At 35.3% G+C, this 25,287-nt stretch overlaps 1 protein-coding gene across 2 annotated transcripts in view; it reads right to left on the bottom strand.

Annotated features, from left to right (window-relative positions):
- MARCHF1 (membrane associated ring-CH-type finger 1) overlaps positions 1-25,027 on the bottom strand; it is a 1,010,725-nt gene extending 985,698 nt beyond the window's left edge. The window contains exon 1 of one of the 2 annotated variants that reach the window (XM_031942769.1): positions 24,856-24,976. The gene's annotated coding sequence lies outside the window, so the exon portion shown is untranslated. Of the gene's footprint in view, positions 1-24,855 lie in introns of both variants that reach the window. The other variant, XM_031942767.1, reaches the window with a different exon arrangement.
- Positions 25,028-25,287: the final 260 nt, after the last annotated feature.

Here is a 25,287-nt window from a genome sequence, read left to right on the forward strand (position 1 = left end):
TTCTCCAATTAATGGGCATTCATTCAATTTCCAGTCCCTAGCCACTACAAAAAGGGCTGCCACAAACGTTTTTGCACATACAGGTCCCTTTCCCTTCTTTAAGATCTCTTTGGGATGTAAGCCCAGTAATAACACTGCTGGATCAAAGGGTACGCACAGTTTGGTAACTTTTTGAGCATAGTTCCAAATTGCTCTCCAGAATGGTTGGATGCATTCACAATTCCACCAACAATGTATCAGTGTCCCAGTTTTCCCACATCCTCTCCAACATGAATCATTGTCTTTTCCTGATTAGCCAATCAGAAAGTTGTGTAGTGGTATCTCAGAGTTTTCTTAATTTGCATTTCTCTGATCAATAATGATTTAGAAATAGTTTCCATTTCTTCATCTGAAAATTGCCTATTCATATCCTTTGGTCATTTACCAATTGGAGAATGGCTTGATTTCTTATAAATTAGAGCCAATTCTCTATATATTTTGGAAATGAGGCCTTTACCAGACCCTTTGACTATAAAAAATGTTTTTCCAGTTTATTGCTTCCCTTCTAATCTTGTCTGCATTAGTTTTGTTTGTACAAAAGCTTTTTAACTTGATATAATCAAAATTTTCTATTTTGTGATCAATAATGATCTCTAGTTCTTCTTTGGTCACAAATTCCTTCCTCCTCCATGTGTCTGAGAGGGAAACTATTCTATGTTCTTCTAATTTATTTATAATCTCATTCCTTATGCCTAGATCATGAACCCATTTTGACCTTATGTTGGTGTATGGTGTTAAGTGTGGGTCAATGGCTAGTTCTGCCATACTAATTTCCAATTTTCCCGAAAGTTTTTGTAAAACAGTGAATTCTTATTCCAAAGGCTGGGGTTTTTGGGTTTGTCAAACACTACAATATTATAGTTATTATTTTGCCCTGTGAACCTAACCTATTCCACTGATCAACTAGTCTATTTCTTAGCCAATACAAAATGGTTTTGGTGACTGCTGCTTTATAATATAATTTTAGATCTGGTACAGATAGGCCACCTTCATTTGATTTTTTTCATTAGTTCACTTGAAAGTCTTGACCTTTTGTTTTTCCAGATGAATTTTGTTGTTGGTTTTTTCTAGGTCATTAAAAAAGTTTTTTGGGAGTATTATTGGTAAAGCACTAAATAAATAGATTAGTTTAGGTATTATTGTCATCTTTATTATATTTGCTTGACCTATCCAAGAGCACTTAATATTTTTCCAATTTGTTAGATATGACTTTATTTGTGTGGAAGGTGTTTTGTAGTTTTGCTCATATAATTCCTGACTTTCCCTTGGCAGATAGATTCCCAAATATTTTATACTATCAACAGATATTTAAAATGGAATTTCTCTTTGCCGATGACATGATGGTATACTTAGAGAACCCCAGAGATTCTGCTAAAAAGTTATTAGAAATAATCCACAACTTTAGCAAAGTTGCTGGTTATAAAATAAACCCACATAAGTCATCAGCATTCTTATATATCACTAACAAAATCCAACAGTCAGAGTTACAAAGAGAAATTCCATTTAAAGTAACTACTGATAATATAAAATATTTAGGAATCTATCTGCCAAGGGAAAATCAGAAACTTTATGAGCAAAATTACAGACCACTTTTCACACAAATTAAGTCTGATCTAACCAATTGGAAAAATATTAAATGCTCTTGGATAGGGCGAGCAAATATAATAAAGATGACAATATTACCTAAACTAATCTATTTATTTAGCGCTATACCAATCAGACTCCCAAAAAACTATTTTAATGACCTAGAAAAAATAACAACAAAGTTCATATGGAAAAACAAAAGGTCAAGAATTTCAAGGGAATTAATGAAAAAAAAATCAAATGATGGTGGCTTAGCTGTACCAGATCTAAAATTATATTATAGAGCAGCAGTTACCAAAACTATTTGGTATTGGCTAAGGAATAGATTAGTTGATCAGTGGAATAGATTAGGTTCAAGGGATAAAACAGTCAACAAATATAGCAACCTAGTCTTTGACAAACCCAAAGATCCCAGCTTTTGGGATAAGAACTTACTGTTTGATAAAAATTGCTGGGAAAATTGGAAACTAATATGGCAGAAACTAGGCATTGATCCATACTTAACGCCGTACACCAAGATAAGGTCAAAATGGGTTCATGACCTAGGCATAAAGAATGAAATTATTAATAAATTAGAGGAACATAGGATAGTTTACCTCTCAGACCTGTGGAAGGGGAAGGTCTTTATGACCAAAGCAGAACTAGAGATCATTACTGATCACAAAATAGAAAATTTCGATTATACCAAACTGAAAAGTTTTTGTACAAACAAAACTAATGCAGACAAGATTAGAAGGGAAGCAATAAACTGGGAAAATATTTTTACAGTCAAAGGTTCTGATAAAGGCCTCATTTCCAAAATATATAGAGAATTAACTCTAATTTATAAAAAATCAAGCCATTCTCCAATTGAAAAATGGTCAAAGGATATGAACAGACAATTCTCAGATGAAGAAATTGAAACTATTTCTAGTCATATGAAAAGATGCTCCAAGTCATTATTAATCAGAGAAATGCAAATTAAGACAACTCTAAGATACCACTACACACCTGTCAGATTGGCTAAGATGACAGGAAAAAATAATGATGATTGTTGGAGGGGATGCGGGAAAACTGGGACATTGATGCATTGTTGGTGGAGTTGTGAACGAATCCAACCATTTTGGAGAGTAGTTTGGAACTATGCTCAAAAAGTTATCAAACTGTGCATACCCTTTGATCCAGCAGTGTTACTACTGGGATTATATCCCAAAGAGATTATAAAGAAGGGAAAGGGACCTGTATGTGCACGAATGTTTGTGGCAGCCCTTTTTGTAGTGGCTAGAAACTGGAAACTGAATGGATGTCCATCAGTTGGAGAATGGCTGAATAAATTGTGGTATATGAAAATTATGGAATATTACTGTTCTGTAAGAAATGACCAACAGGATGATTTCAGAAAGGCCTGGAGAGACTTACACGAACTGATGCTGAGTGAAATGAGCAGGACCAGGAGATCATTATATACTTCAACAACAATACTAGATGATGACCAGTTCTGATGGATCAGGCCATCCTCAGCAACGAGATCAACCAAATCATTTCTAATGGAGCAGTAATGAACTGAACTAGCTATGCCCAGAAAAAGAACTCTGGGAGATGACTAAAAACCATTACATTGAATTCCCAATCCCTATATTTATGCACACCTGCATTTTTGATTTCCTTCACAAGCTAATTGTACAATATTTCAGAGTCTGATTCTTTTTGTACAGCAAAATAACGTTTTGGTCATGTATACTTATTGTGTATCTAATTTATATTTTAATATATTTAACATCTACTGGTCATCCTGCCATCTAGGGGAGGGGGTGGGGGGGTAAGAGGTGAAAAATTGGAACAAGAGGTTTGGCAATTGTTAATGCTGTAAAGTTACCCATGTATATATATCCTGTAAATTAAAGGCTATTAAATTAAAAATAAAAAAAAAAAATAAAATAAAATGGAATTTCTCATTGTATCACTAACTGTTGGATTTTGTTAGTGATATATAAGAATGCTGATGATTTATGGGGATTTATTTTGTATACTGCAGCTTTGCTAAAGTTGTAAATTATTTCTAATAGGTTTTTATTAGAATCTCTGGGGTTCTCTAAATATACTATCATATCATCTGCAAAGAGTGATAATTTGGTTTCCTCATTACCTACTCTAATTCCTTTAATCTCTTTCTCATCTCTTATTGACAAAGCTAGCATTTCTAATATAATATTGAATAGTAATGGTGATAGTGGGCAACCTTGTTTCACTCCTGATCTTATTGGGAATAGTTCCATTTTAGCCCCATTATATATGATAGTTACTGACAGTTTTAAATAGATGCTACTATTTTAAGGAAAAGTCCATTTATTCCTATACTCTCAAGTGTTTTTAATAGAAATCGATGTTGGATTTTATCAAATGTTTTTCTGCATCTATTGAGATGATCATATGGTTTTTGTTAATTTGGTTATTGATATAGTCAATTATGCAAATAGTTTTCCTAATATTGAACCAGCCCTACAATCCTGGTATAAATCCTACTTGATCAGGGTGTATTATCATGGGAATGATTTTCTATAATCTTTTTGCTAATATTTTAATTAAGATTTTTGCATCAATATTCATTAGGAAGATTGGTCTATAATTTTCTTTGTTTTCATCCTACCTGGTTTAGGTATCAGTACGATGTCTGTGTCATAAAAGGAATTTGGTAGGAGTCCTTCATTCCCTATTTTTTCAAATAGTTTATATAGCATTGGGGTTAATTCTTCTTTAAATGTTTGGTAGAATTCACATGTAAATTCATTTAGTCCTAGGGATTTTTTTAGGGGGTTAATAGCTTGTTCTATTTCTTTTTCTAAGATGGGACTGTTTAACCAATTTATTTCTTCCTCTGTTAATCTGGGCATTCTATATTTTTGAAGGTATTTTTCCATTTCATTTAAATTATTGAATTTATTGGCATAAAGTTGGGCAAAATAACTCCTAATTATTGCTCTAATTTCCTCTTCATTAGTGGCGAATTCTCCCTTTTCATTTTTAAGACTAACAATTTAATTTTCCTCTTTCCTTTTTTAAACCAGATTTACTAAGCATTTCCAGTAATTCTTAATTTTATTTATTAATTCAATAGTTTTTTTCTTTTTATTATTTTATTAATTTCTCCTTTTAATTTTAGAATTTTAAGTTTGGTATTTGATTGGGGTTTTTAATTTGTTCTTTTTCTACCTTTTGAAGTTGCAAGCCCAATTCATTGATCTTTTCTTTCTCTATTTTATTCAAGTAAGCCTCTAGAGATATAAAATTTCCCCTTATTACTGCTTTTACTGCATCACACAAATTTTGGTATGTTGTCTCATTCTTGTCATTCTCTTGGGTGAAATTATTAATTGTGTCTATGATTTGCTGTTTTACCCATTTATTTTTTAGGATGAGATTATTTGGTTTCCAATTACTTATTTGTATATTTCCCCCTAGCTTTTTGTTGAATGTAGTTATCATTGCATTGGGATCTGAAAAGAATTCATTTACTATTTCTGCCTTTCTGCATTTAATTTTGAGGTTTTTATGTCCTAATATATGGTCAGTTTTTGTATAGGTTCCATGAACTGCTGAGAAGAAAGTGTACTCCTTTCTATCTCCATTCAGTTTTCTCCAAAGATCTATCATACTCAACTTTTCTAATATTCTATTTACCTCTTTAACTTCTTTCTTATTTGTTTTGTGGTTTGATTTATCTAATTCTGAGAGTGTAAGGTTGAGCTCTCCCACTATTATAGTTTTGCTGTCAATTTCTTCTTGCAACTCTCTTAACTTCGTTAAGAATTTTGATGCTACACCACTTGGTGCATATATGTTTAATATTGATATTGCTTTATTATCTATGTGACCCTTTAGCAAGATATAGTACCCATGCTTATCTTTCTAATTAGATCAATTTTTGCTTTTGCTTGATCTGAGATCTGGATGGCTACCCCTGCTTTTTTTACTTCAGCAGAAGCATACTTTACTTCACCTCCAGCCTTTTACCTTTACTCTGTGTGTATTTTCCTGCTTCAAGTGTGTTTCCTGTAAACAACGTATTGTAGGATTCTGGCTTTTAATCCAGTCTGCTATCTGCTTTCACTTTATGGGGGAGTTTACCCCATTCACATTTATGGTTAAAACTACTAATTCTGTATTTTCTGCCATCTTACTATCCCCAGATTATACTTTTCTATTTCCTTTCCTCCTTGCCCCTCTCCCCAGTATTTAACTTATGGGCACCACTTGCCTCAAACAACCCTCCCCCTTTAGAATTCTTCCCCCGTAGAGTCCCTACCACTTTTTTATACCTTTCCCCTACTCTTTCTGTATTCCCTTCTATTTAATCTACCCCTTCCCTTTTCGCTTTTCCCCTCCCAGTTTTCAATGAGGTAAGAGAAGTTTCTCTGTGAACCAAATATGTCTAATATTTTCTCTCTGAAACCAAATTTGATGAGAGTAAGATTCACACAATGTTCCTCCCCTTCCCTTAATTCCTTGGTTTCCTTTGCCTCTTCATGAAATAGTAATTTCCTTCTTTTTGCCTCCACTTTTTCCCCTTTCCACTTCTAATTCCCTTTTTTATATTATAACAGTAAAATCAAATTATACATGTGCTCTTTGTATATGCCTGTTAACAGAAATACAGTTCTCAACAGTTCTTTTTATCTTTTTATGTTTCTCTTGAGTCCTATATTTGTAGGTCAAATTTTTTTGTTTAGCTCTGTTTTTTTTTCAATTAGGAATAAATGGAATTCACCTGTTCACTGAATTTCCATCTTCTTCTCTGGAAGAAAATGCTCAGCTTAGCTGGGTAGTTTATTCTTGGATGCATTCCAAGTTCTTTTGTCTTTTGGAATATCAGATTCCAGGCCCTTTGATCCTTCAAGTTGCAAAATCCTGAATGATTCTTATTGTGGATCCTTATTGTGTATTTGAATTTTTTTCCTGGATGTTTATAATATTTTTTCCTTAGTCTGATAGTTCTGAAATTTAGCCACAATATTCCTTGGAGTTTTTATTTTGAGGTCTCTTTCAAAAGGTATTCAATAAATTCTTTCAAAGCCTATTTTACCTTCTGATTCTATTGCATTTGGGCAGTTCTCTTTGATGATTTCCTGAAAAATAATGTCTAGGCTCTTTTTTTCTTCATGGTTTTTAGAGAGCCCAATAATTCTTAGATTATCTCTCCTAGATCTATTTTCCAGGTCTGTTGTTTTTCCAAGTAGATATTTAACATTTTTTTCTATTTTTTCGGTTTTGCTTGACTGATTTTTGATATCTCATTGAGTCATTCATTTCTATTTGTTCAGTTCTGATTTTTAATGATTTATTTACTTCATTTACTTTTTCACTTCTTTTTGTATATGTTCAATTGTATTTTTAAATGAATTGTTTTGCTCTATGGATTTTTTTTACCTTTCACAATTTTTTTTTAAAATGAGTTAGTTTCTTTTTCCAGTTCACAAATCCTACTTTCCTGGGAGTTCTTTATCTTTTCCAATTCACAAATTCTGTTTTCCTGGGAGTTCTTTACCTTTTCCATTTCACATTTCAGGGAGTTGTTTTCTTTTTTTAATTTTTCTTTTAATGAGTCATATGCCTTTTCCATACTCTCTTGTAGAGCTTCTCTTTCCTTTTCCCATTTTTCTTCCAGCTCTCTTTTAAGATCTTTTAAAATTTCTTCTAGGAGAGCTTGTGTGATGGGGACCAGTTTATATCCCCCTTTGGGGTTTTGTCTGGAGACTGTCTGCTATTAGTCTCCTCAGGGTTGGAAATCTACTCTCTTTCTGTATAGAAGCTATCTATAGTTAGAGCTAGCTTTGCTTTTTTACTCATTTTTTTAAAAATCCTTGGGGTCTGCCTTTAGGGCAAGAAGGTTCTTAGCTTCTCTATAGAGCAGGGACAGACAGACAGTGGTTGTCCTGTGAACAGGCTTCAGAAAAGTGACTGCATTGCAGAACTGAGGTGCTGTGGAAGCGCAGTACTTTCGAAGAGCAGCCATGCTATGGAAGAGTGGCCATGCTATGGAAGTGTGACTGCCCTGGGAAGAATGGCCACGCTGTGGAAATGTGACTGCTCTGGGAAGACTGAAGTGCAACTGCCCTGGGAAGAGCAGCCAAGCTGTGGAGTGAGGCTGTGCTGTGATCATGCTGAGTCACTCCTGGTGCTGGGAAGGTGTGGCCAGGTCCTGTGAAACTCTGTTTTTTGGGGGTACACTCTGCCTTTTGTGTTTGTGTAACTTCTCTGCTGATCTACTGCTTTGTAACCAAAGCAGAGCAGCCAATCTGTAGTAGAGTCCTCCCTGCAAATTCTCCACCCATGTTGACTGCACCCTGCCCCCTGTCCACTCAGAGTGTTCTGGTCTCTGTCTTCTGTCTCCCTGCCTGCACTGGCCTCCTCCCACTTGATACAGACAGACTTTTTCTGGTGATCTTCCAGATTATCTTCTGCTGATAATTTGTTGTACTCCCAATATTCATGGATTCTACCAGTCAAGCACTATTTCAAGGCTGAATTTTGTACTCAGTAGAGAGGGTAGAAGGGGAGATTAGAATGAAGTATGTGTCCTCTCTGCCATCTTGGCTTTGCCTCCCAAGAAATTATTTTTTTTAAATGTAGAATTTATAGAGGAATAGTACTATTCCTCCCATCAAAATAACTTAACACTGATTAAAAATGTAAAAGTGAATGAGTGAAACAGAGTAACTAAGGAAAAATATGAAAGAGCTAAACTAAATAACCCAGTACTTAATAAACATTAAATTACTTGCTAAGAATTTCTAATTTAATAAAAACTGCTGGGGAACCTTAAAAGTGCTTTGGAAAAAATTGTATTCAAAACATCTTTTATACCATATACACCAATAAGTTGAAAAAGGATAATTAATTTGAATACAAAAAAATCACATATACATGTCAGAAAAGTATTATATGCAGTAATTTTTGAGTAATTAAAGAGTTCTTAATCAAATGGAGGATGAAAGCAATGATGAACTATAGATAATGTTGATTATATAAAAATGAAAACTTTTTTCATGAATAAAATCAGTGTTAGTAAAAGATAAAAGGAGCCTATTGTTATGGTAAAAGAATCTTTTAAATCTCATATGAGGATCCAATATCCATGGCATATAAGAAAATAATGCAAATATTTAAAATCAAGTGCCCATTCCCAATGGAAAAGAAGTCAAAGGATATTAACAAATAATCTTGAAAAAATTGTAAATTATTTGTAATTTTATGAAAGTTCCAAAATACTAATAATGAAAAAAATCAAAGTCAAAACAATTCTGAGGTTTCAACTTTTTGCCAAAAAGGACAAAAAACAAATGTAGTTACAGTTAGAGTGCTTAAGGAAAGACAGGTGCAATAATATGCTGGTGGTAGAACTCTGAATTGATCCAACTAGTTTGGAAAACATAATCTGAAACTGTGATATGTAGAAAAAATGTCCACGTTCTTTTCCCTGAAGATTTTACATCTGGACATAGACTCCAAGAAAAAAAAAAGTCAGAAAGAATGAATTCAAATATATTAGAATATTCTCTGCAGCACTTTTTGTAGTAGCAAAGAAATGCAAACAAAATAGATGCCTATTAATTGGAGAATAATCGAAGTGTGGTACATAAATGTTAATGCACAATGATATTATAAGAAATGCTAGACATAAAAAATTCAGAGAAACTTAGTTAGATTTATATGAACAATGCAAAGTAAAATAAAAAATATATGTATATCAATGAAATATATAAATATATGTATTTATGTTTATATGTATATAGACATATACATATAATGACTATAACAACATGAATGGAAAAAACAACCTCCAAAATAAAGCTGAACATTGTATAATTATAATGAGCTGAGTGGCCATGGAAAAGAAACAAGAAAATGTGTTTTTTTTTCCTTCATTGTAGAGGTGAGATACTCTGGGTATGGAATGCTGAATGTCATCCTTGAGTTAATGTGTTGATTAGTTTTGCTAAAAATATGTTTTTTTTTTCATTTCTTTATCTTATGTTTTTGCCACAAAGAGATCACTTGTTACATAAGAAGAGTGAATCTATTTAAAAATTAAGATGATATAAAAAGTAATGATATTGATTTTTTTTTTAAAAAAAGCCTTTCATTTCTAATTGAGCATAGCACATATCTGTTGTTTTTTCAATCACTGCTTTCTCTAAGAATTAGATCCCATCTCATACTATATCAGAGTGAACTGGTAGACCATCTTCCTCTGCAATGTCTTCTGCATTTCTTTTTCTATCTTTCCTGCCTGAACAGCAATCCTTTTAAAACTTGAGAACTTTAGAACCCTTTCAAACTTTCAAACTTTTCCCTCAAATCCAATAGTCCAGGATGCATTCTTTATATTTTCTGATACTTTGGCTCCACCCACATCTATTTCTGGTTGTTTGTTTGTTGTACTTCCTTCTCAAAGAGGATCAAAATGATGTCACTGTATTAAGAGTCTAGTTACAGTATATCTGGCCGTGGCTGATCAGACCAATACAAACTTGGAAGGCTCTGCCACAGGTTGAATAGCAATAATTCCTAAGAACAATTGGATTTTCTAATTTTGTGCATCTTGCATTTTTTTGTAATGAATTCTGTTCTATTTCTGAATTATTAAGATATGGATCATTACTGTTTGTCCTTTGCTCTAAGAGAGGGAGAGAGAAAGGGAAAGAGAGAGAGACAGAGAGAGAGAAAGAGAGGAAGAAAGAAAGAAAAGAAAGGGGGAGGGAAAGAGGAAGGAAGGAAAGAAAGAAGGGAGTGAAAGAGAAGAGAAGGAAGGAGGGAGGAATAGAGGGAGAGAGAAAGAGAGAGACACATAGACACACAGAGAGAGACAGAGAGAGAGAGAGAAAGAGAGAGACAGAGAGAGACACACAGAGAGAGAGAGACAGAGACAGAGACAGAAAGACAGGGAGAGAAAGAGAGACAGAGAGACAGAGAGAGAGAACAAAGAAAGAAAGAGAAAACTGTGTTGTCCAGTCCTTAATGGGTCAACTCCTACGCACAGAGATTGTTGTTTGTCCTTCATAGACCTGATTGTCAATATCAGGAGGTGTTATCATGACATGCAAGTAAATTGGATTTATGTGTCCAGATATAGATCAGGATGACTAGATTGGGCTTGGATGCAGTGGGAGACTTTGGCCTTTTTAAACTAAGGTCTTTAACAGGTCTTGGTTTAATTGAGGAAATGCCTAATCAGTGAGTAAGGCAGATAAACAAGAATACGAGTAAAAGCAACATAAACTTTAAAAAAACATTTTTCCTGCCTTAAACTGTAATTAAATTATTTAAACTCAATTAGAAAACATTTCTTCAAATATAAAGACATCACAACAACACTGAAAATTATTAATAATTGAAAGAGAAAAAGAAAGAGTATATAACATCTTCCTTTGGAAATCCTCAAAAATGGGATAATAATAACTCATATTTATATAAAGTGTTGTTTTCCTTGCAACAATCTATGAATTAACTGTTTCAAATTTTATCCTTTTTTTTTTTTTCAGATTAAAAAAGTAAGGCCCCAAGAGATCAAAAGATTCCTTACAAGTTCTGTGTCCAGAAGCAAATCACTTAATGTCTCAGGGCTTTAATTGCTTTGAAAAATAATGGGATTGGTCTAAAGGATCTTTATGGTCCCTTCTAGTTCTAAATATAATAGCCTAAGGGCCTATGACTTTCCTGTGACTGTTTTGCTAGTAAGGGACAGGATCAAGCTAAGTTTATATACTCTGACACTCATATGTTTCATGTGCCTAAAATTCTTCAATAATTATTTTTAGGAAATGGGACTAGATAAGTTCTTTAATATAAAACTCAATCAGTTCTAGAACTCTTTGCCATATACATTTGTTTGTTAATAGCATGGGAGGCAGGAATCCCTTGATTTTTGTTGTTGAAATTTACTGACATACAAATTTACCAAATTTGATAATACCCAATTCCCCCCCAAAAAATAATTTTATTTTCTTCAAATTTTTAGTATGAATTAGTGAAATTAAACCACACTGCCTTTCAACTTGGAATTGAATCCTGGAAAGTAATTAGAAGCAGCCAACTACATGTTTCTTCTTATACTATGCTGAGGCAAATTCTACACAACAATTTTCACATTAGTTGTGCATGCCAGTCACTTAGTCTCAAAAGAGTCCAACTTAAGAGTGAAACAGAGAGTTCCTTTCATCTCATTTTCAACAGCTTCTGCAAACACCTGGGACTAGCATCAGATAGTTCATTCTCATAACATAAGCTTATGGAAATGGGCAAAGACATTAAGGCCTATGATCAGCTTTGCTTTATAAGCTCATTTTCTTTCTTTGCTTCTTTCCTCCTGAAAAAAAAAAAAAAAAAAAAAACAACCTCTCCCCTTCTCCCTTCTCCTTTTCTAAAATGTCTGTTAACCTACAATTATTAAGGACGATTATTCTTTTCCATGAATTGCTGTGAAGAGGGAAAGTATGATGACCAAGTTGGCACCCTGAATGCCTTAGAATCACCCAGAGTCAAGATAAGCAAAAGTCCTTGGTTTTTATTCTTGTCTTTAGAGGTAGGATTGAATTGAATGGAAGCAGAATCTCCATGACCTCTCCTCTTCATCTCCCATCCAGAAGTGACTGGCTCGTCTTACTCCACCCCCTAGTCCCTCCTACAATTCTCTGTATAGACCAATTATTGAGCCAGCACAGGATAGTGGGAAGGGCCAGTTTCCAAGCATGTACTAATAGAGTATTGTCCAATTGGTAGTTAGCCTTAAGTGCTTGGTTGTCCAACCTCAGTGCATAAACTCAAGAGTTTCAGCCCTTTATAGGAAACATAAGACTATGATCTTCTCCAATTCTTTTCACTCCATGAGAGAATATATTGATGATCTGTTCAATTTATGCTTCCTCCATTCCCTTGCTATTGCTAACTTCTCCCAGACACTCTTATTTACTTAGATAGCTTGAAGATGGTAGACAGTCAGCAAGCATTCTTTAAATGAATGTATTCATTTATTGTTTGTTAAACTTATCTATGCAATCCCATTACTAAACAAGTATGGGGTTCCATAGAAAGATGAAGTTAGTTATCATGAACCCAGGATCCAACTATTCCATAAAAGATAAAGAGCCTGTTAATTGAGAAAATAATTTTCACATCAAGAAAAATCACTAGTAAAAGGACTAGTGGGGTAGATTTGAATTTTATAAATGATTCAAGCTCACACAGTATTTCTAGAGAAAATATTACATGAGAAGTGCTTTGTTCCTAATTAGTTGAGATGGAAATGTAAAATGAGAAGATGACAACATATAGGAAATGCAATTTTAATTAACACTTGCTTCTTCCTCACAAGCCCTGCTCTAGACCTCATTCCAGAGCAGAAAAATTCTAGCACCCTTTTCTCCAGATCTGACAGCACATAACATTGCCTCTGTGGCAAAATAGATTTCCTCTTCCAATTAGTGATATTAGAAATATACTTCAAACCAATCCCATCTATTTATTTGAAAGTATTATGTGCAAGGGAATGTGAAAGGAACAGTTGAACCATAGACAAAAGGAAAACATTTCCTGCTTCTTTTCATGTTGTGTTGCCTTTCCAAAAGCATATCCTGAATAACCATATGATCTTGAATGACCTCATGTCATGGAAAGAGTGATGCATTTCAAGTCAAAAGAACTGGTCTTTAATTCAGACTTTAAATCATTTTACATTCTCTTTCCTTATGTGTAAAATGAGGGAATTGGATTGGATGACTTCTCCCTTCCAGAACTAAATCTATATTCCTAGTTATGTCTCTGGATTGCAAATATGTCAAATTCCTAACAAGCTGGAAAAACCTAGCCTACTACATAAGAAAGTTAGGGGGCACCCAGTATAGAATTCTGGGTATGGAATCATTCAAATCCAGATTCAGACACTTGTTAGCTCTCTGTCTTTCTTCACTTCCTTACTGTAAGAAGGGGGTAATAATAGAATTATTTTCTAGGACTATAGTGAGGATGAATTGAGATATTTATCACACATTTAGTATATAACCTGGCAGAACATAGGCATGTAATAAAAAATCATTCCCTTCCTTTCTATAGAGGATCCTACCAGCTAAATTCAGAGTGGCTCATCACTATGTTGACCACAAAGTGATTCACTTTTTAGAGCACAACTTTGATTGATCACCTACATGAATATGAAAGGGTCTTGATTCTCTTGATTGGAATATAACACAAGGAGACTGAAAATAATGTTCATAGTTTTCTCACAGCTTTTCAAATGTATTTTCACATTCAGTTCTTTTATAATATCTGATACCAACCTCTTTTGGGATCCTTCAAATGCTCTGGAATTTTCTACTACTGTTCTCTTCTCCGTCTTTAATGTATACAGTGATTTCATGAATAGCTATATTCCAATGATCTAAAAAAGTCCATGAACTTCTAACCACAAGGGCTTCAAAAAAGCATGTCCTTCTCCTATTTCTCATTTTCTACTAATGAGTTTGGGAGCTATATTCTTATATTCCTTTTCTTCTTTAAATCTAACTGATGAGAATAATGGCATTTCTCAATATAGTATGCATCCAAATAATGAGATGGAGTCATTCTAATCCCTAAGATGTCACTCTAAGTTAAACATCAAGGTTAGTTTTAAGGCAGCTGTATAAGAATCAGATTATATGACACTGGGGATTATAGAGCTTGGTGCAAAAAATTCCCAACCTACAAATGGATTGTTTTCCAAATGTAATTTGTTAAGTCACTTGTACAGAACCTGAAGAGCATTCTCCCATAACAACAATATTAGAACTATTTATTAGATTCCTGAGACAATCAACAAATGCCTATTTACCCACAAGATACCCAGAGGGGCTTCTAGGCAGCACAATGGATAGAGTACTGGGACTAGAGCTAGGAAAAGTTATTTTCCTGAGTTCAAATCTGGCCTCAGAAATTTACTAGTTGTGTAATCCTAAACAACTCACTTAACTCTATTTACCTCAGTTTCCACTTCTATAAAATGAACTAGAGAAAAAAAAATGGTAAAGCACTCCAGTATGTTTGTCAAGAAAATCCAAAAGGAATCAAAAAATAATTGGACATGACTGAAAAATGATTGAACAAGTATCTGAAGGAAAGAAATGAGGTTGTAAGAGAAGCAACATTGAGCAATCAAGAAATCTTGGACTCTAGTCTCATCTCTGCAATTCTCTAGCCATGTGATTTTGTTGAATTCATTTTAATTTCTTTGGCCTTCAGTTTCCACATCTGTATAGTAAGTAAGTTGGGCTATTTCTCAAGTATCTTAATCTAAGATTAATGACCTTATTCTTTAAAGATTTTGATAACTATATTTCCATATATTTCTTTCATTTGTAATCGTATGTATTTTATTTGATGCATTTAAAAACATTAAAGCTCATATACTTTACCAGATTATCAAGGGGGTCCAAAGTTAATAACTCCTGCATTAGGTCTCTAAGATACTTTCTAGTTAATTAGTCTATGATTCTGCAAACAATAGGATTCCAATTTATAAAGCATTGCTCCTATTGTAAATTGTAAAACATGGGGATATATCTCCATCAGAGATCAACATTAGAAGACAGGATCCTTTTGATGGGGTACATTTCTAATTCAAACATTCCTCATTTAATCACTCTGAATGGAGAAACAATGACCAATTGTTCCCACACGGCCATAAGAAATCCAAACTGGGAATTACTAGTTTTTCCATCTCATTCATGTTTATCTTTTTGCCTTAGCTAGCCATCAGGATGCTCAGAGCTAAATTCAGTCAAGAACTACTGTGTTTAGAAAAGAAGAGATTGATACAAGATTGCAGTCATATAATTGCATTCTAACAGATAAAAAAAGGTTTCATCATTTTTAAAAATTACATTTGGGCTGTTTCATGTATTCTGTAAAGCTTTACTCCTAATTTAGAAGAGACAATCATAAGCTTGAATTTGGTTGATCATTTTAAGCAGTTGTCTTCCACATTGCCATATTCTATTATAGAGAGAAAACGCAAAGTCTCCCTCAAAATCAGGTAATATACACTGAATCTGACCTTTCCACACAGCTAGCAATACTTTTCTGAAAATCAAATAGGTCTGAAGTTAAGTGGTATTCCCTAAGCACAGAGAAGCTAGGATTTCTAATCCCAGCTCCATCACTAAAAGAGGAACTTGGACCTGTCTGTGGCTACTCTTTAATCAATGAAAAAGAAATGGCACAATTGACTTCACAAAGTTATTAGAAATTGTCTGAATTTTCACACTAAAGAGTGTACACATTGCACATGTAGGTAAAGGAGTGGTAATGAGCCAAGTACTTCTTGAGTATAAAATCACTTCAACACTTCATTACCTTTGTTGACCAATCCATGTGGATCTTCTTTCCAGTGGTGCAGATTACAACCCATCCATTATTCTTATCCTATGTAATATGTATCCAAGTCATCCTGTAAATGTTTCACATAACACACCAGAGCTTCTCTCCAGGTCTCTTGCTATCATATGGTTAACAACGGAACAAACAGGCTGCCTATCTGGTATCCTGTACTCTCTTACCACATGACTGCCTCATCTTTTCTTCCTATTATGTACTTTATCAAATCACATATGCCACCTTACCCTTTCCCTGCCACATACCCCTCCCATCATTTCTCTCTGAGTATTCTATTTTAAACTTTTTGTTTATTATGATATTTTACAGTTCCAACACAGAATTAGTAAAATAATATCATCAAAAAGATGAGACTTTCTTTGAAGAACAAATGTTGGATCATTAAAAAAAATCAACAATTTTCCAAATGGTAATTTGGTAACTGCTTGTTCTTTCTTCAGGGAATCATTCAGCTTACAGTATTTCACCTACATATATCACATCATGAAAATTTCTATAGTAGTCTCACATTCTTATCTCATGAATCTGTGCTTTGCTTCTGCAAAACATAATAGGTATGCTTATTCCTGTTTTATAGATGAGAAAACTAAGGCCCACCAAAGTTTTGACTAAGGTCTTATTACTAATTTGTAACAAAGCCTGGACTAGAATTCAAGTTCTGTCATTCCTACAAGCACGTCCATTTGACTATAGCAATGTAAATGTGATTAATTATTACCATGGAAAAGCTCAAAAATCTTGCGAAAGTGTCTAGAGAATAAAATAATTTGGACTTTTGAGATAATCTGATTTTGTTTAAATGGTGACTCCATGGATTGGATCTTTATAGCATCTACTGTAATAGTTTGACAATGCCTCTAAATATTTTCAGCAATCATTTAACTGTTATCTCATACATGAAGAGAATGGAAATATCTAATAGTCATAGTAATTTCAACATTATCTATATTTCCCCTTTCTCTTAAAAATCAGAAAGATCAGAGTTAAATTCAGTGTCTAAATTACATAACAAATTTACCCTGGGTTCCTGGCCACATTTAGTTCCTTGCAGTTTTGAACTGATTAGATTTCTTTTTTTTTTGGGGGGGGGGGCAGGGGGAGGAGAGGAGAAATAATTTATACATTTAACTTTGCTATCTTAAAAACCTTAAAATTATGTTTTAAATTTAAAATAAGCAGAATAAAAACTTGAATCCAATAACCATGTGCATGATAAACTTGAAAATATAAAGTAATAAGGACAAAACTCAGTATTGTTGGGAAAACTAGAGAATTAGAAAACACTGTGACAGAAAACTTACTTTCTGTTAGTCAACACTTTATACCATATACCATAGTAAGCTCAAAATGAAAACTTAATTATTAACAGTCACAGAAGAACACAGGGATGAGCTACTTTTCACAGTTATGGTTAGGAGATAGATTCTTGACTACAAGGGATAGAGATTATTACAAAAGATAAAATAGTTAATTCTGATTACAGAACAAGGCTTTTGTATGAATAAAACTAATGCAACTGGAATAAGAAATGACCAAATAGGGATGGGGGATAGATGAATTATTGTATCAAATATATCTGACAGTGATTTGACATCAAGATATACAAATGAAAAACATATAATTAAAACAATCATTCTCTAATACATAAGTGCTCAAAAGATATGAATATTTCTCTTTTTTTAAAATTTATTTAATAGCCTTTTATTTACAGGTTATATGCATGGGTAACTTTACAGCATTAACAATTGCCAAACCTCTTGTTCCAATTTTTCACCTCTTACCCCCCCACCCCCTCCCCCAGATGGCAGGATGACCAGTAGATGTTAAATATATTAAAATATAAATTAGATACACAATAAGTATACATGACCAAACCGTTATTTTGCTGTACAAAAAGAATCAGACTCTGAAATATTGTACAATTAGCTTGTGAAGGAAATCAAAAATGCAGGTGGGCATAAATATAGGGATTGGAAATTCAATGTAATGGTTTTTAGTCATCACCCAGAGTTCTTTCTCTGGGCGTAGCTGGTTCAGTTCATTATTGCTTGAATATTTCTCAAGAAAAGAAAAGAAAACCACTAAAAATCATGTTACTGATAATTCCAAAATCATTCTTAAAAAGATAAATGCAAACTTAAACAACTCTTCATCTTATACCCAAATAACTGACAAAGGAAATAATTTTGGGAAATAGTCAATGAGATGAGGAGTAGGAAGGATAGACAAGCACACTAATTCACAGAAATGAAGATGAGAACATGTCCAACCACTCTGGAAAGCAATTTAAAAATATGATAAGAAAGTAACTAAAATGTCCAGACAAACATATACCTAAGAGGTCACTGATAAGAAGAAAGGCCTACATACATCAAAATATTGATAATAATACTCTTATAATAACGAAACAATAAACAAAAAGAATACTCATTGCCTGAGAAGATAAACTAGTATAAATATATTTAATGGAATATTATTGTTCTGTAAGAAATGAAGACTATGATAAATACAAAGCAACATGAGAAGGCATATTAATTAGTGGAAAAATAAATTAAATTGAATTAGAGAAAAACATACCCAATAACTACATGATTAAAATGAAAATAACAATAAAACAAATAAAAGTAAATATTGTTAAATTATGGGACCAAGCTTGGCCTTAAAAGGGAAAAGGGCATTTACTGTCCTTCTTTGCTACAATGGGACTATACCAGTGGAACCAGTAGAAGCTTGACTTTATCAATAATTTTGTTTGGTTTTGTCGAGTAATATTTTTTTTGGAATAAAGGATGCCTCTCTGGGAGGGCCATGAAAGTGATTTTAAAAGAAACTATAACAATGGAATTATTTTTAAAAGAGAGAACTGGGGGGGGGGGGCACTAAACGGCACAGTAGACAGAACACCAGCCCTGGAGTCAGGAGGACCTAAGTTCAAATTCAGCCTCAGACTCTTAACACTGAGTAGCCTTGTAACTTTGGAGAAGTCACTTAACCCCAATTGTGTGTGTGTGTGTGTGTGTGTGTGTGTGTGACAGAGACAGAGACAGAGACAGAGAGATTAGAGAGATAGAGAGGGGGGGGGGAGAAAGAGAGAGAGAGAGAGAAAGAGAGAGAAGAGAAAGAGAGAGAGAGAGAGAAGAGAGAGAGAGAGAGAGGAGAGAGAGAGAGAACATTTTTAGGAGAAAGGTAAGAAATATAGGGTAAAAAGAGAGGCTGAGAGAAAGTAGTAAAAATAAAATAGAGGGAAATTCACAAATAGTAATTATAACTTTGAATGTGAATAGGATATTTATAGCAGCTCTCTGTGACAGCAAAGAACTGGAAATTGCAAGGATTCCCATCATTTGGGAATGGCTATACAAGTTGTTGTGTATGGTTGTGATGGTGCTATAAAAAATAATAAGCTTAATGATCTTAGAAAGGTATGGAAAGACTTTCAGGAAATGAAGAACAAAATGAGCAGAAATAGGAGAGCATTGTATACAATAGCACCAATACTAAGTTCAAATTCAGCCTCAGACTCTTAACACTGAGTAGCCTTGCAACTTTGGGGAAGTCACTTAACCCCAATTGTGTGTGTGTGTGTGTGTGAAAGAGAGAGAGACAGAGACAGAGAGATTAGAGAGAAAGAGAACTGAGCAACTAAGTCATTGACTTTTATAAATGCACAATTTAAAAATAAAGGACATAAAGAAAGGCACTCTTTGCATCTAGAGAAAGAACTGATAAATAAAAATTTATATAGAATGATTTTACATATATACATATATGTGACTAATATTAGCCTTCTCTAGAACAGGGCACAAGACAAGAGAAGAAAAAAGAAAGAAATTTAGATGATAACTATATTATATGTTTAAAAGGAATAGAAAGTTGCATAACAGATTTGGGGTCTCATGTACAATTTTCTTTTTTAATTATACTATGTTTTGAAAATGCTTGTTTTATTCCATAAATTAAAAATAAAATAAAATTTTTAAAAAGACAAATACAAAATGTTGCAAATATTAGTAGATCTTGTCAGAATCTCAATTGGCTTATCTTAACCATTTTTCTTTGTTTAAAAAGGAAAACTTATTGTGTGAATGGGGCTGGTGTAGTGTAATCTGTTAATGTCTATATAAATATATAAACAAAAGGAATCATAAATGAAAGAGAAAAAAAGAAAAATTTGGGAGAATTTGGCATAAGGTCATGCAGAGAATAAATATTAAAATACATTTAAATAGCAGCAGGACAAATAAAACAAATTTATTAGAAACTTCATTTTCCCTATAATTTTCCCAATATTTATGTGGTAATTTTTTTTACCATTCTATATTAGAACCTAGAACCTAAACCTACAGAATACAGATTATTTTATTTAATTTAAACATGCATAGTGACTTCAAATATACAAATAAATTCAACATAGAGAGGTAATAGCTGTTGTCAAATACAGTAATCATTGTTAGTACCATGATGCCAAACTTAAAGGAGATGACAGTCTTTTCTATGGCCATCTCCCCATTCAAAAACCTTCAGGGACACCCTTCTAAGATTTTAATACTAACTTCTTTTGCTTTACATTTAAAGCCTTTGTTAATTTATGTCCAGACTACTTTCCCAGATTTATTTCACATTACTACCCCTCACACACTCTAGCATCATATGAACTGGACAATGTGCTATTATTCTCTATGCTTGTCATTTTACCTCTAGTCCTGGGGCCTTACTACATATGTCTGCAGTCTGCAGTCTCCAGACTCTACAATGACCTCTAAATTCATTAGAACCTTAGTCTCACCTGTTAAACTGGTTCTTCCTAAAACAAACAAATATCACCTCTTTTCAGATGTCCCCTCTTAAGCTATAATTGCTTCCTCCTACTTTCTTAATCCCTATCCCCAGTATATGAATTCATTTAGATCAGAACTGTTTTGTTTTATATTTACATCCTTAGCATCTATCAATTAATTCTTAAAGAACTTGCATTTTACTCACTTTTTTCCCATTTCAAAGCCTATTCACAAGCCCCAAACACATAAATATCTCCTTCTTCAATGATTAAATTAGCCCTTATCTCTGCTAAGTAAGTATATGGCAATAGGGGTTTTTCTGAGTCATCACAAAACAAGAATCTCAATTGTCCCCCAAAAAAGTCAACTTCAAAAGATCACTGATAAGCATCAGTTCATATTTCATCACAAAATCCGGAAAATGGAGATGACACTGTATCCATGGGATCCAAAAGTATCCAGTATAACCCAACCCATAAAACAATGAAAGGAAGATGTTCATTGATTGATTGATAGGTAGGTAGGTACATAGGTACGTAAATATAGATAGATTGATAAGTGATTCTCACTGCCTATACAAGGTCTTTTCTTGGAAACATACCAATTACTCTTCCGGTAATGTTCTTCATTTCTGACCTTGAAGTATTTACTCTTTCCAGACCTAAGGAATGAATGTTCTATAACTTTGGATTTGAAAATATAACTTCTTCCTTATATTCATCTGCTATTTACAATACAACAAAAGCAATCAAAAATGACAGAAGCAGTGTCGATAAGAGACACTTTAAAGAAACCTGCAGAAAATCTGAGACTGGTCTTCAAAGACCTTACATGTTTTAAAATAACATCTTAAAGTCAAGTTAGCTGTTTTCATAATAATGAATGATTATTTGCCAAACTTTCTAAGAGTACTTTCCCTCCCGAAATCCCTATCTATTGCCACCGAGGTTCAGTCAATTTAGAGTTTGAAGGGATTTTAGCAATCATCTAATCTAATCCCTTTATTTTGAAGACATAGAGAATGAGTCTCAGAGAAGTAGAATAACTTTCTCAAGATTTCAATCCATAGAAGAAATATGTTTCCTTGACTTACAATATTTGCCCTTACACCTTGGAAATCTCTTCAAAATCTTACCTAACCTTTTAAAGTCAGCTCAAATGTCTTTCTACTTCCAGAATCCTTGTCCGACCAACCCCTCTGCAAATAATCTCTCCCTCTGATGAACTCCAATAGTCAGGTTATCAGGTCACCTTTAAACTTCTTTGATAATATATTACTTAAAAACAAAAGTATAGCCTTTTTGGGTTCTAACTATGGCTTATTTCATCTTTTTGTTGTGTACATTTTTTTCCCCAGTGAAACAAATTGCAAGCATTTTACTGTTAAAGGTAGCTCATTTGCTCAAAATTGCTTAACCAAATACCACAGCACAGCCTGCCTGTCAGCGAGGGTTGATAAGAATTACAAGATACAGTTTCCTGCTAGGTAAGCTTCTTCACACAAGCTCCTTTATCATGCTGCATATTCCAAGGCACCAGGCACACAGAAATCATTCATTATTACAAGGGCTCCAGGAAAACAGCCAAGGACTGCAACAGGTTTCCTTACCTCAGTCTTAAGCTAGGGAGATCAGGCTTCATCATAACCTCAACTACAATGAGTTCACTGAAAAGCAGGAAAACCAAAGAATTTGAGGTGGGTGAAAAAACCTAACTACTCTAAAGAATAGAACTTAAGGAAGAAGAAAAAACAGCACTGAAAACTTAAAACCACTGTGGCAACCAGAAGGCAAAACAAAGCAAAAAAAGAAAGAAAATTTAATGTCTCTGAATCATGCCCAAAAGCAGTACTAGTAAACATTTTGTTTGTGTCAATTTAGCATGTAACTTATTTTAAAATGTAATAAAATGCCATTCACAAACTGGAAACCAAAAATAACAAAGTGACTTTTAGAGCTCTGGTCAACCAGCTGGTCAAAAGCTCTTTGATGTTCCATTCAATCTTCTTACCAAAAAACCCCACACACAAAAAAAACAAAAATCAAAACAAAACAAAAAACCAAGGAAGGGGGACATTTAGCATTCTACTCCATTTCTCATTACACTGAAACAAAACACTTCTCCATAGAATCCTACCTATTCCCTCCCTCTCAACTTTCTTCCCATCCCCCATTCTCCTGATATCGCCATATCAACCTTTATCAAGAAGAAAACCAAAACTTTAGAAGGAAACTACTAATTGACAAAGAACAAGATTGGTCTTTCTTTTGCACATAACTGCCCCTATGACAACCAGATCTTTCAAGTCCACCCCATCTTGGGGGAAAAAAAAAATTCACTAGATTAAAAAAAATAAAAAACTAAAAAAACTCACCGAGAAGAAGAAAAAGTAGTGTTTGTTTTAATCATAAAGGGCTGTTGGTGTTATCTTATGCTCCAGATTTTATTCCATTATTATCTGGTTCATTTAGGATTCTGGAATAATGCACTTCTATTAAAAGGAAGCTCCTTAGCATTCAAATGCAATTCGTCATAGAATAAACTCAGAGGGATATGAGAGTGGCCCTTAAAGCAGCTTCAAATGTGTTCAAAATTACATTGAATGAAAGGCTGGGGGGGAGGGGGAGGGTATGTATCTGGATATCTAATGGTTCTAACATTCAATTAAACGTCCTTTCCTGTGCTCTAGTCTTTTCACAATATGTTACTTTTGGGGGAAGAATTTAGGTAGAAATCATTTGCTAAGTGTCAAACAGGTAGCCCCTCCTCCTTCTCATCTAAAACTCAGTATCTCACCAAGAAAGCTGTTAAACCCGAAAAGACAAAGATAAGGAACTTGGGAAGGGAAGGGAGGGAGGGGGTCCTCATGCTGGCAATCAAGCACAACCCAAAACGACTGCAGTATGTGCCCGTTGTATTTATTCCACACCCCTGCAAGAACAATTTCAGACCACACCTGCCCGTTCCCCACCCTTCATGCGCACAAGATCCACAACATTAGGAGAATACACTTGCAGGCAAAGAAAGCCCACTAGTCTTCCTGACATTCCCACAACGGCAGACAAGTTACAAAGAAAAATCTGCTTCTTTTTCCCGGGTTCAAAGCACGCCTTTGACCGCGGCACCTGCCCTGACAAGTCCCTAAGACCTGTCCATCAAGACAAGAATGGAAGGCGGCAGAGCAATGTCTCTTGCGAAGTTCGCTCAGTCTCACCACTTGGGGGTAGAACTTGAGCATCTCTTTTTCTCTGCTTCTACTGGCCCCTTGAGCCCCGTGGGTGAACTGGGCTTGCCCAGGACCCTTTATCACTGCGACATTAACCCATGGGCGTCGGAGGGACTGCAAGCCCCAGCTCTAAGACCCTCCTTCCCACCCCCCGCTCAGTTTTCTCCAGCTAGACGCTGCAAAAAGCAAGCACCTGCAAGGAGAAAGAAGGAGGGGGGTGAGGGGAGAAGGGAGGGAGGATCAGGTTGGTTGGGGAGGATCAGAATTAAGGGTTGAATGTGAGGGGTCGGTACCCAGAATCGAAGACCTGCCTTGCCTCCTGAATGGCTTTTGGTGCAAGTCTATCTCTAATAACCTAACAATCCTTTACCCTGGCAGTGCTCGCACCCGGGACTATGGATCTCAGGGCTCTTCCCCATCTCAGGAGGGGTGTGGATCTATGACTAGTACTACGGTCCTGTAAACAGCGCACGGTGCCTAGAGGGACCCACTACAAACAGCGCTCAGAAGGGGAGGGAAGCAATGAGCTTTAACTCTCCTCCCGGCTCCCGACTCAGTAAGCATCCATCCTCCGCACCTCAGCGACTACAGCCACCTCTGTCCACCCGGGAGCCAGCGGACACCGTACAGTGCAGGTGGAACCGCCCGCCGCCTGTCCGCCAGCCCACGGAGCAACTGGGCAAAGGGCTCGACTGCCCGCACCCTGGGTCGCGGACGGCTCCTAAGAGATGAGCCACGAGGATACCTCAGTCAACAGGACAGAGAGCCGGCGTGGGTACGCGGGCACTGGCCGGGCTCCCAGAATCAATCCCCTTCATAGTCACTCACCGGCGGAGGGTGAAGTCGCTCAGAAGCCCGCAGGTCTGCACGGTGCCCATATCCCGGGGCTCTGGCATCCTCCCATCCTTTTGTCAGCTGCTGGAGAAGAGAGCGCTCCTCCAAGAGCTCGCGGATGTGCCGCCGGGTGGCAGGCAGCCCGGCTCTGGTTCCGCTCCCCCACCCCAGCCCCTTTCCCCTCCCCCTGCCCCCTCCCCTCCTCGCGTCCCCCCTCTCAATGCCGGCACTCACTCTGCTCCCATGATGTCATCCAGTGGAAATCTGCCATGCTCAGAGACTGGAATAATCCAGCGCTCACTCAGACAGGGAGAGCCTAGGCGGCAGGGGCAGCAGCTCAAAGACAGACAGACAAACAGACAGAGCATATAACATGCATACCTTGAGACGAGGACTGGGGAGGGGAGGAACCAAGATGAGGAAGCT

This window comes from Sarcophilus harrisii, chromosome 6, assembly GCF_902635505.1.
Source record: "Sarcophilus harrisii chromosome 6, mSarHar1.11, whole genome shotgun sequence".
In the NCBI taxonomy this organism is placed as follows: Eukaryota; Metazoa; Chordata; class Mammalia; order Dasyuromorphia; family Dasyuridae; genus Sarcophilus; species Sarcophilus harrisii.